The sequence below is a fragment of the Lissotriton vulgaris genome, chromosome 5 (assembly GCF_964263255.1).
Source record: "Lissotriton vulgaris chromosome 5, aLisVul1.2, whole genome shotgun sequence".
Classification (NCBI taxonomy): domain Eukaryota; kingdom Metazoa; phylum Chordata; class Amphibia; order Caudata; family Salamandridae; genus Lissotriton; species Lissotriton vulgaris.
In genome coordinates this window covers 397,662,768-397,672,217 of record NC_141693.1, presented here as the reverse complement: position 1 = coordinate 397,672,217, position 9,450 = coordinate 397,662,768, and positions in this window count along the sequence as shown.

Sequence of the window (9,450 nt, the reverse complement as noted above, 5' to 3'; positions counted from 1 at the left end):
TGAGCCGGGGAGTCTGGCTCGTGGGTCGGCAGCCTAGAAGGTGAAATGGGAGAAACTTGGGCGGCTCCGGTTGGAGAATTAACTCGCTCTACCTCTTCCTCTTCCTCTGCTCTCATGTGTGGGTTGGTGATATTGTGTTCAGTAAATTCAGTAAGTTCTGGTGTCTTTTCCGGTAGTCACAGGGCAGCCACAGGTTGATCCGAGGGAGGTGCTGCGCTAGCTTGTACAGCACCCAGTTTAGTAATTGGCTGTAGAGGGAGAAGTGGATTCTGGAGGCCTTGAATTTCACGGCTGGAAGAGGCTGAGTCTTTAAGAAAATAACATTTTAAGTAAAACTTTGGTTGAAAGAGACAGGGTGCAGGTCTTCCCCCTGAAGAACTCCTGTCTCCAAGGGCCTCTTATAACTGCAACTGTGACTCTTGTAACTGCAGAACGGAGCCAGAGGGAATTGCCTCCGCTGTGTCCGCTAGGTCCTCTGAGGAGGTTGCTGGGTTGGGTTTGGTTACCCTGGCATTTCCTTTGCATTTTGATTTCTGCAGCAGGCGAGTGCTTGACCCCTATTCCTTCCTGACCTCATAGCAGTTTCAGTACTGGATCTCCTCTGGTCTGGGGGCTTGGGGCTTGATTTTCTTTAAACACCGAGCTCTGTGCTGGTTTTTCCTTTCTTTTTTCGTTTCCTGCCAGCCCAGATGTACCTACAGTTAATGGGGCCAGTGGACTGGTAGATGAGTGCCTAGGATCAAATTAGCCGGTGTGCAAGCGAGATAGTTGGGTGGCCAAGGTCTTCCTTGAGGTGTCCATATGTCCCGGGGACCCAGCCTTGGTTCAGTTTCAACAGGGTAAGTGGTTGATTTCCTGTGGACCGGGGCGTAGATGAGGGGGGAGGGTGGAGCGGAGTGGTGGGGGGGTCAGGATTTGGGGTTTAGGTTGGAGACGGCTGCTCAGAGACTGTCTGAACACTGGTCGTCCCCGCCCACTGGACAAAATCTCAGACCTCCTTTATCAACACCTCTATTTGTTCCTCCTCACTCGTGCTCCGGCCACTATGATATACAGACCCCCTTGATGGAAAATACGGGAGAATTCAGGAGGGCTCATGCCACCTCACACTGTCGCTGGTCCTGCTGCTGCTGTTTTCCCATGGCCGTGCTTTCTACCCTCAGGGGAGCTCAAGGAGAGCTAAGGCCCTATCCACCACTGCAGGTCTCCTACAACAATGGCAATTGTGCAATAGCAAAAGAGGTCCTGAGAGCCCTGGAGTTGAAGGGGAAGTGAAGGGGAGGCACTTGTGGAACTCTGATTGTACCTAAGGAGTTTTCAGGCACAAGCGGGCCCCCCAGCCTGAACCGCTGAACGGAATTGCCCCAAATTTGGGATAATGGTAGGTTCTGGTACGCAGATCACGCTTTTGGTTAAATGGTGTAAATCCCTCCAGTAGTTCCTGAGAAAATCAAAAGAAAAAAATATATATCTGGGCAGAGCCTAACCACACATCTCATCGTGAGATCTGATTGGCTGTCAGCACTTCATCCAAGAAGTGTTGGCATTCATCTTTGGACCAATATACATGATAGCACCTCATTAAAAAGCATTGCAGTTAATAGAAGGTTTTAGGACTTGAGTTACATTATAAATCATTTGTTGATGGTACCATACTCATTTTAGGAATTGTGGTGTGTTCTAAGGTGATTTTACCATGTGAAAAAGCCTTCTGCTGGGATATCATGAATCATGTTTGAAAGAAAACTATTATCTCATGCTTTTCTCACAGTGGTTTGGAAGGGGATCTATAAGCTAAACTGAAATCATATTTTCTGTAAATTCACATTATCTTTCTCAGTCATGTGAGAATGAAGTCTGACATTCTCAGTAAAGCATGTACATCCAACAAGGACAGAGACCGTGACGTTCTGGTGGCGCAGAAGACTGAGTGATATTTATCAGGCAGGACTAAGCCACTTTTTGTGGCGTAATCCTGCCTGATAAATATCAGTCCCTTTAACCCAGTGTCCTGCGTTAAAGGGGCATGCAATGGGTGTTGCTGGTGGCGTTCCCAGCAGCATCCATGGACTTGAGTAATTTATAGCATCCTCAAAGTCAGTCTTTCAAAAATTCCAAAGTATAGGTCATGATGATCCAAATCCAAATGTTTCTCAAGAAAAGTCATAAACCGTGTCCGTGGGTCATATCTGCCCAAACGCCGATATTCCGAACGATTGAAAATGACTTTTCTTGAGAAACATTTGGATTTGGATTGTCATGTGCTATAGTTCGGAATTTTTGAAAGACTGACTTTGAGGATGCTATAAATTACTCAAGTCTGCCCGAATTGTGTGGGTAAAATTGATACCTAGTCACTTTGATTAAAAATGTACTTACGACTCGTCTAACATTTGGAAGAAATATCTAGTTATATGACAACAGGATACCGCCATAACTTGAAGGAAATAAGAACGCCCTGAAGAAGTTCTGTCTGACTTTGGGTATTGATGAAGCCAGTGGCAGTGGGATCAGTACTACTCCATTCAAACCGAAGTCCACCTTTCTGCCTATATCGACTCTTGACAACTTAGACGTCTACCATGAGCTCATCATAGGAGATTTGAAAAAGTAATACATTGCTTCCAACAAAAAGGAGGTAGTCACTAACAGACAAAACCAATGCTATCATAACCTGGTCAAAAAATTGAAAGCTGAGGATAAAATCATTTTTAAGCCAGCCGATAAAGGAGGCAATATTGTTCTCTGGAAACGTGAGGAGTACATCAGAGAGGCTGAGCAGCAATTGGGGGATGTGGATTGCTACAAGAAGAGTAATCTTTCCACCATCAAGACAGCATGGAATGACCAGAACTCAAAATTGATGGCATGGCGAAGCAGTGGGTTAATCTCTTTTGATGAATACAAATACTTGAAAAAAGACCATCCAGTCATTCCTAGCTTCTATCTCCTACCCAAGGTGCATAAGGATGCTTTAATGCCCCCTGGGAGGCCAATCATTTCGGCCATAGATAGCTCCACGGAAAATATTTCCCGCTATATTGACTACTTCCTACAAGAATGGGTAAAGAACTTGGGCTCTTATGTGAGAGACACCACTAACTTTTTATGCAAATTGGCCTCAATTGCTTGGGATGACGAGTTGTTGCTTATCACCATGGATGTTACCTCTTTATATACATCAATTCGATACTGTGATGGTATAAAAGCAGTGGAGCATTACCTTAACAAACGCCCCATAGAGTGTGTACAACACAACAAGATGATTATTGGCATGCTGAGATTATGTTTGGAACAGAACTTTTTCATTTCCAATAATCAAATATACCAGCAAATGAGAGGGGTGGCTATGGGGGCCTGCTTCTCCCCCAGCTTCGCCTGCCTACATATGGGGCTGTGGGAGGAGCGGGTCCTCCTGGACCAACATAAAGAGACTATGTGCAATAAGGTAATGCTGTACTTAAGGTATATTGATGACCTGTTCATGATCTGGAGGGGGTCACCTGAAGAGGCAACGGAATTTGTAAAAGAACTTAATACAAATAACTTAAACCTTCAATTTACATCACACATCGACAAAGAGAGAGTTACTTTCTTAGATGTAGAGGTTTACATCAGGGTCAACACTCTGCAAACTAAACTGCACAGGAAACTGACTGCTGGTAATACATTGCTTCATGCCACCAGCCAGCACCCCCAACATCTAATCCGTAGCATCCCTTATGGGGAGATGCTAAGACTACGGAGAATTTGTAGTTCTGACTTAGAATGTGACCTGGCTCAACAAGCCAGTAAAACCAGATTTCTGAGCAGGGGGTACAGTAGTACACTAATAGATGGAGCGATTAGACGTACTAAAAAAACTACAAGGGAGGAAGCCCTAGTACCCAAAGTCAGACCGATTGCAGAGAAGGTTAACAATGAGCTAATACAATCCAGAGCCATTGTTACTTATAGCAACCAACATTCCAAAATTAGGAAAATCCTGAATAAGAATTGGAATCTGGTTAAAGGTGACCCAGTCATAGGGAGCCTGGTACCTGATAAACCCAGTCTTAATTTCCGTAGATCCCTTAGCTTGGCCAGTGCATTAGTCAGCAATACATTAGAGCCTACCAAATCCTGGATGGATCACATTACAGGTTTCAAGAAGTGCCAAACGTGCAAAGCCTGTCGCCACGGGATCAACAAAACACAGGTTTCACGTCCCTTTTCAGAAAAGCCTTTTGTGATCAATAAGAGACTCACTTGCAAGACGGAATACGTTGTCTACGTCTTGCAATGCCCTTGTGGACTACAATATGTGGGTAGTACCCGTCCGCCCGCCCACAAGCGCATTTTACAACACCTCAGGGCAATTTCTGGAAAGGACCAAGCCTACCCAGTGGCTAGGCACTTCGAAACAGTACATAATAGTGACCCCAGCAGCCTACAGTACTTTCTTGTTGACTCAGTTCTACCTCTGAAAAGAGGGGAAAATAGGGACGCCAAATTGCGCCTATTGGAAACTAAATTTATCCTTGAGTTCAACACTAAGAATCCTGGAGGTTTAAATGCTAGCGAGGATTTATACACCTGCCTCTAGTTAATGTTAACCTGTTTTTAAACACATTATATTTACTGTATATCAACTCCACATATCACCTCTGAAAAATTGTGGGTTTCTGATGAGTTCCCCCAGAGAGGGTTTCGACTTGTTTAAATTTGACTCTGCAGACTGTTGTAATCTGTAGTATGTTTTTAATGTTAGCACTAGCACCTTTCACTGAATCACATTCTTTGATCTGCAGTAACCTTAAAGGGGTAATTTATCAGTGCGTCATTACATTGGATTTATGAGCTTGTGCTGTATTGGATTATGCCCACTTGGGCACTATTTTCATAACAATGTAACCTACACTTGACTCATGAAATGAATTGAAGTGACAACTCTGGGTTCTTAAAGTATTTACGAAAATAGTATGTTGTACATAGAGTGTATTAACATATATGCACATGATGACAGAATTTTTGTTTAGATTAATGTGTATATATATGAATATTTTGAAGTGGAGTTGGAAATTTTAAATAGTGAATATATATGAATTTATTTATATGCATTTTTTTTTAGTTCATACATCCCTCAATTTATCATCTATACGCTTTAGAACCCGTAGGACACCATGCCCTTTATCCTTCACCAGTTCAGTGTAGTATGTTTTCACTGTTTATTAAATGTTACCAGCACAGCTGTATCCATTTAGGCACTTGCACTTTAAATTCCCTTGTTTGTGTCCATGGCACGCTATGTGATCAAGCCTCTTTGTTGAGGCGAAATGCGTCATGGTGGATTGCAGGCTAAAACTCTAGGCACGAAATAAAAGCACTGAAGAAACTGCATCTACTTTGTGGTCTCGCTCCTTTCGTTGTTCTGTGGGGGAAGCAGGAGAGAAAACGACGACTTTTGGAGATATATATATATATATATATATACATTTATACATATAGTGATTTTGGATCCGTTTGAAGATTGTGCCGAATTTATGAGAACAATGTTCGCTAGCACTATTATGGAACAGTGGTGGTCAGGCAAGTCATTGTACCTATGGACGGTCATTCGTCAAAATGAGAGAGGTAGAAGAAATACATCATACCTAGGCTTTCCTGTTTTCAGTTTCTATTTTTGGTAAATTCTGGTGGGGTTTTTTCAGTGTTTTCAAGTGATTTCAATACCTTAAAAAACAGTGGTTATACATTTTCGCACCATTTAAAACAACAGAAACAGTGTTTTTCAAGTGTTTATGGAAAGTGTTGCTTTTATTATTAATTGTTTCTGCACTGATTGTGCATGGTATATAGAAAGTGTACGTACAGTGTATATGAGGTTCAAATACAGTTTTTTCAAATCAAACTTATTGCAGTACACCATACAGTACTTCTTCAGTGAGTCTTTGTTCATGTGTGCTCGCTCTTTTCTTCCTATGTACAACCTTTTCTGTGAAAACACCCTCTCAACATTGGCCCTTGAGATGGGCAACGCCAAAACAGCCAGTACACAATTTGCTAACTCTGCCCACTGACATTGCCTTCCATGCTAATACTGGTGCACTTGAAGATTGCAATTTTCTGGGAAGGTTCTGCAACTATACGTTGAACTGGGCGCTTATGCCCTCAGAGTTATTGAAGCGGTCAAAAATGAAGCAGCACTTTTGAAACTACAGAAAAAATTCCCCTTTATGGAAGGGATCAAGAACTTGTAAAAGTACCACAGTGAGGTTTCATTGACTTCAAATGCCATGGTTGGCGAAGGGACATTTCTATGCATCATTGCAAGCCATTTCTCATACACTGTAAAATAAAAGTTCCTGAATTGCTCTTCAACATTGCTTTGCTTACTAAGTGGCAAGAACTCTAACAAGTCACTAAAAGTGTAGCCTAGCCTACTCTCAAGGAGATGTTTCACATATACACCAAATATGCTGAACACTTGGCAGCCAAGGGTGTTTTCAGACTCTAGTGATTTTTATTATTTCCACTACAGCAGTTATGTTTTCCAGTAAAATCTAAGAATGCAGTACAGTGTACTTTTTGTTCACATCACTATCAATATGAGACCGAAGGTCCTCACATTTCTCGCCTTTGGCATCATCACTCAGCATAAATTCTGCAAACGGTTGTCACATGGATAATTTAGCTTTCACAGCTTCTTGGATTGAGAACCATCAGCTAAGTGACACAATTGGGAAATATTTGCGTTTTAGTTCCCGAACATGACAAAACAGTGCACCAGAATGGACTAAAAAGTTAATAGAATTCTTCATTGACTCTGAAGATGGTAAAGGTGCTTTCAACATACCATCTCACAAGTGGCAATGATCTCTTACAGGGAAGCACTTCAGCTCCGGTATCGATTTTTTCAGGTCATTATACAACATTTTCATATACGTAGCTGAATCACTGCTAATACAAACAAAATCACTCCAATCTTTGTTGAACTTAGAAAGAACCTTATAGCAGCAACATTCCAAGTGACGCTGCGTTCCATGTTTTCCAAAAGTTTGATGTCATGTTTTCACCACTATCCAATATGCTTGGTGATAGTACTCTTTTCACATATACTTTTCACTATAACTTGCATTGAATGTTTAAAGCCTGAGGTATTAGCAATTCACCTACTATCAACACTGACTCACTAGAAACTGGGGGCTGATGTATCAAGGGTTTTACCCATTTTCTGTGGGTAAATGTAATGGCACATATTGGAAAAGATTCTCATGAAGCCAGCCATTTTACCTATCATTGAAAGATTCAAAAGAAGCCAAAAAATCGAATATGATTTTGATATTTCCTGATTCTCTACAGTTTATAAAATAATTGAACAAGACCTAAAACATGCTTCTTTAGACAAAAGACCACAAAACCGAAAAAAGAAAAAGGAAGAAGAAACAATACTTTAGTGACATCCCTAAACAACAAACTCAAGCAGAATAATGTTATCCCAGTCTTTCTTGATTCTAGCTTGTATAACAAAGTTATAATGTATTGGCCCCTTCAGGAAGGAAAAAAAATACTCTTTCACTCTTCTTTTCCTTTCTTTGAATGGCATTAATTTTGTGGTTGAGAGGTGTTTTGTCAGTGTTTATATGTTTACACTGGTGAGGGCAATTTCCCTTTCGGTGGGGTTTTATCAGTTATTATAGGTTTAAACCTAAAACTGGATAGCCTAATCATACCCAATATGCCCACCAGTGCAATCACAGGACTGAACCACTTTCCCAGAGTTAGACTTTCAGTAGCCTCCCATTTGCTACTGAAGGACAAGGGAAAGTCAAGAATTGGGAATGACAGGCAGTAAACAGGACTTGTAGAGCCTTGTTCCGGTTATTGCCTTTATGATAATCCGAGAACACAATCCTTACCCGGAAAGAGAAGAGGTAATCATTGCACACAATGCAGCCCAAAACCCATAGTTTTGGAATATATCGGGCACAGATATCACCACAAATTTGAAATTTGGGCTTTTAAAATGAGGAATAACATCTGGATTTTAATGCTTTGACACATCTGCATGTCCTGGCATTTACTGCACGTTTTGCCATGTTATATATATTAGTAGGTTTGACCTGCCAATATGTGGATGGCGAAAAATGCAGGGATATGCAGACTTTATTGCACCTAGTAATGACAAGGAATGGTAAACAACGTACAAGTTATTCTGATTTCGTGCAAACAAGGGCTTGTGCTGGTGTCAGAAATATATGTCTTGTTGTGTAGTTCCTAAAAAACTATACAGGATCTCTGGGTTTGGACAGCATACGCTGTAGGATTAGTGTCAGACTGGTTCTGAACACCCCCACTGGGTATGTTGGCCTTTTGTATCAGCTAGCTCACAGTGCCACTAGAATCTCCTCTTAGCAAGGAGAGAATAGTTCTTGGTAACCATCGAACATGACAACCCTGATCCCTCAGGACCGTGGAAACAATATACTACTTTTCGCTCAGTCACTCGTGCTTACTTAGTCTATTTTAGAGAGATACACAGAGTAAACGGTTGGGCATTTTCAATAAGTATTTATTGAACAGGAGTTGTTATTCTAGTGTAAAATAGATGAGCTGCTTCAAGCGTTAGAAAGTAAAAAATATAAATGATTAGCAGTATTACAAAAGTAAACGAATGGTATAACTCTACCATCTTTCAGTAGTCATGAATGCATATGAGTATATAAAATGCATGATAATAAAAAGATGCGTACTCCTACAATGCCTCCTGAACTAGATGTACCTACGTGTACCTAGCATAGGTGTAGGTGTTAAGCCAAGAATCCCTGTAGGATAAAGTCAACCCCATTACGTGACATGGGAGACTGTGGGACCCCATCCTGGTCTCGAGTTGGACAACCCGCAAGCATGTTTTTAGACCACTGCCAGCTGGAGTGTCTGCATGCAGGAACCTCAGCGTCTCTGGTCAGTGTGTCGGCCAGAAAAGTCCTGGTCTCCTCTAGTTCTCTTAGCAAGATGTGATGTATATCTACCCATAGGTCTCTCCAGGGGTCCTACCTCTCTGTATTACTGTGTTTGCCTAAGGATGACGCCTGGCATGAACTTTATACATAGATATTATATAGGAGATGGTAGCCCTGCTGTGCTTCCAAGAATCCTCATGCATAATGTATGAGATTTCACACTAGGGAAAACCTGCGGTCTGCATGCAGTGTTGTATCAAGGTAAAAGTTCAGTCCCTGTAACTATTATAGGTGTAATGCAAGGAAGAATATAGGTGAAGGGTAACGTTATCTGGGCCTATATTATGGTACCTATATGAAATTTAACAGCCCCACCTGCAATCAGTGCCCAAGTGTAGCAGTGGCACTTCAAGGAGAAACAAGGGTCAACGCAGAGGTACCCACTGCCACACCAATCTACCTCTTAATGACAACCATAAATGCAAAGTAGAATGAATAGGACAAATAC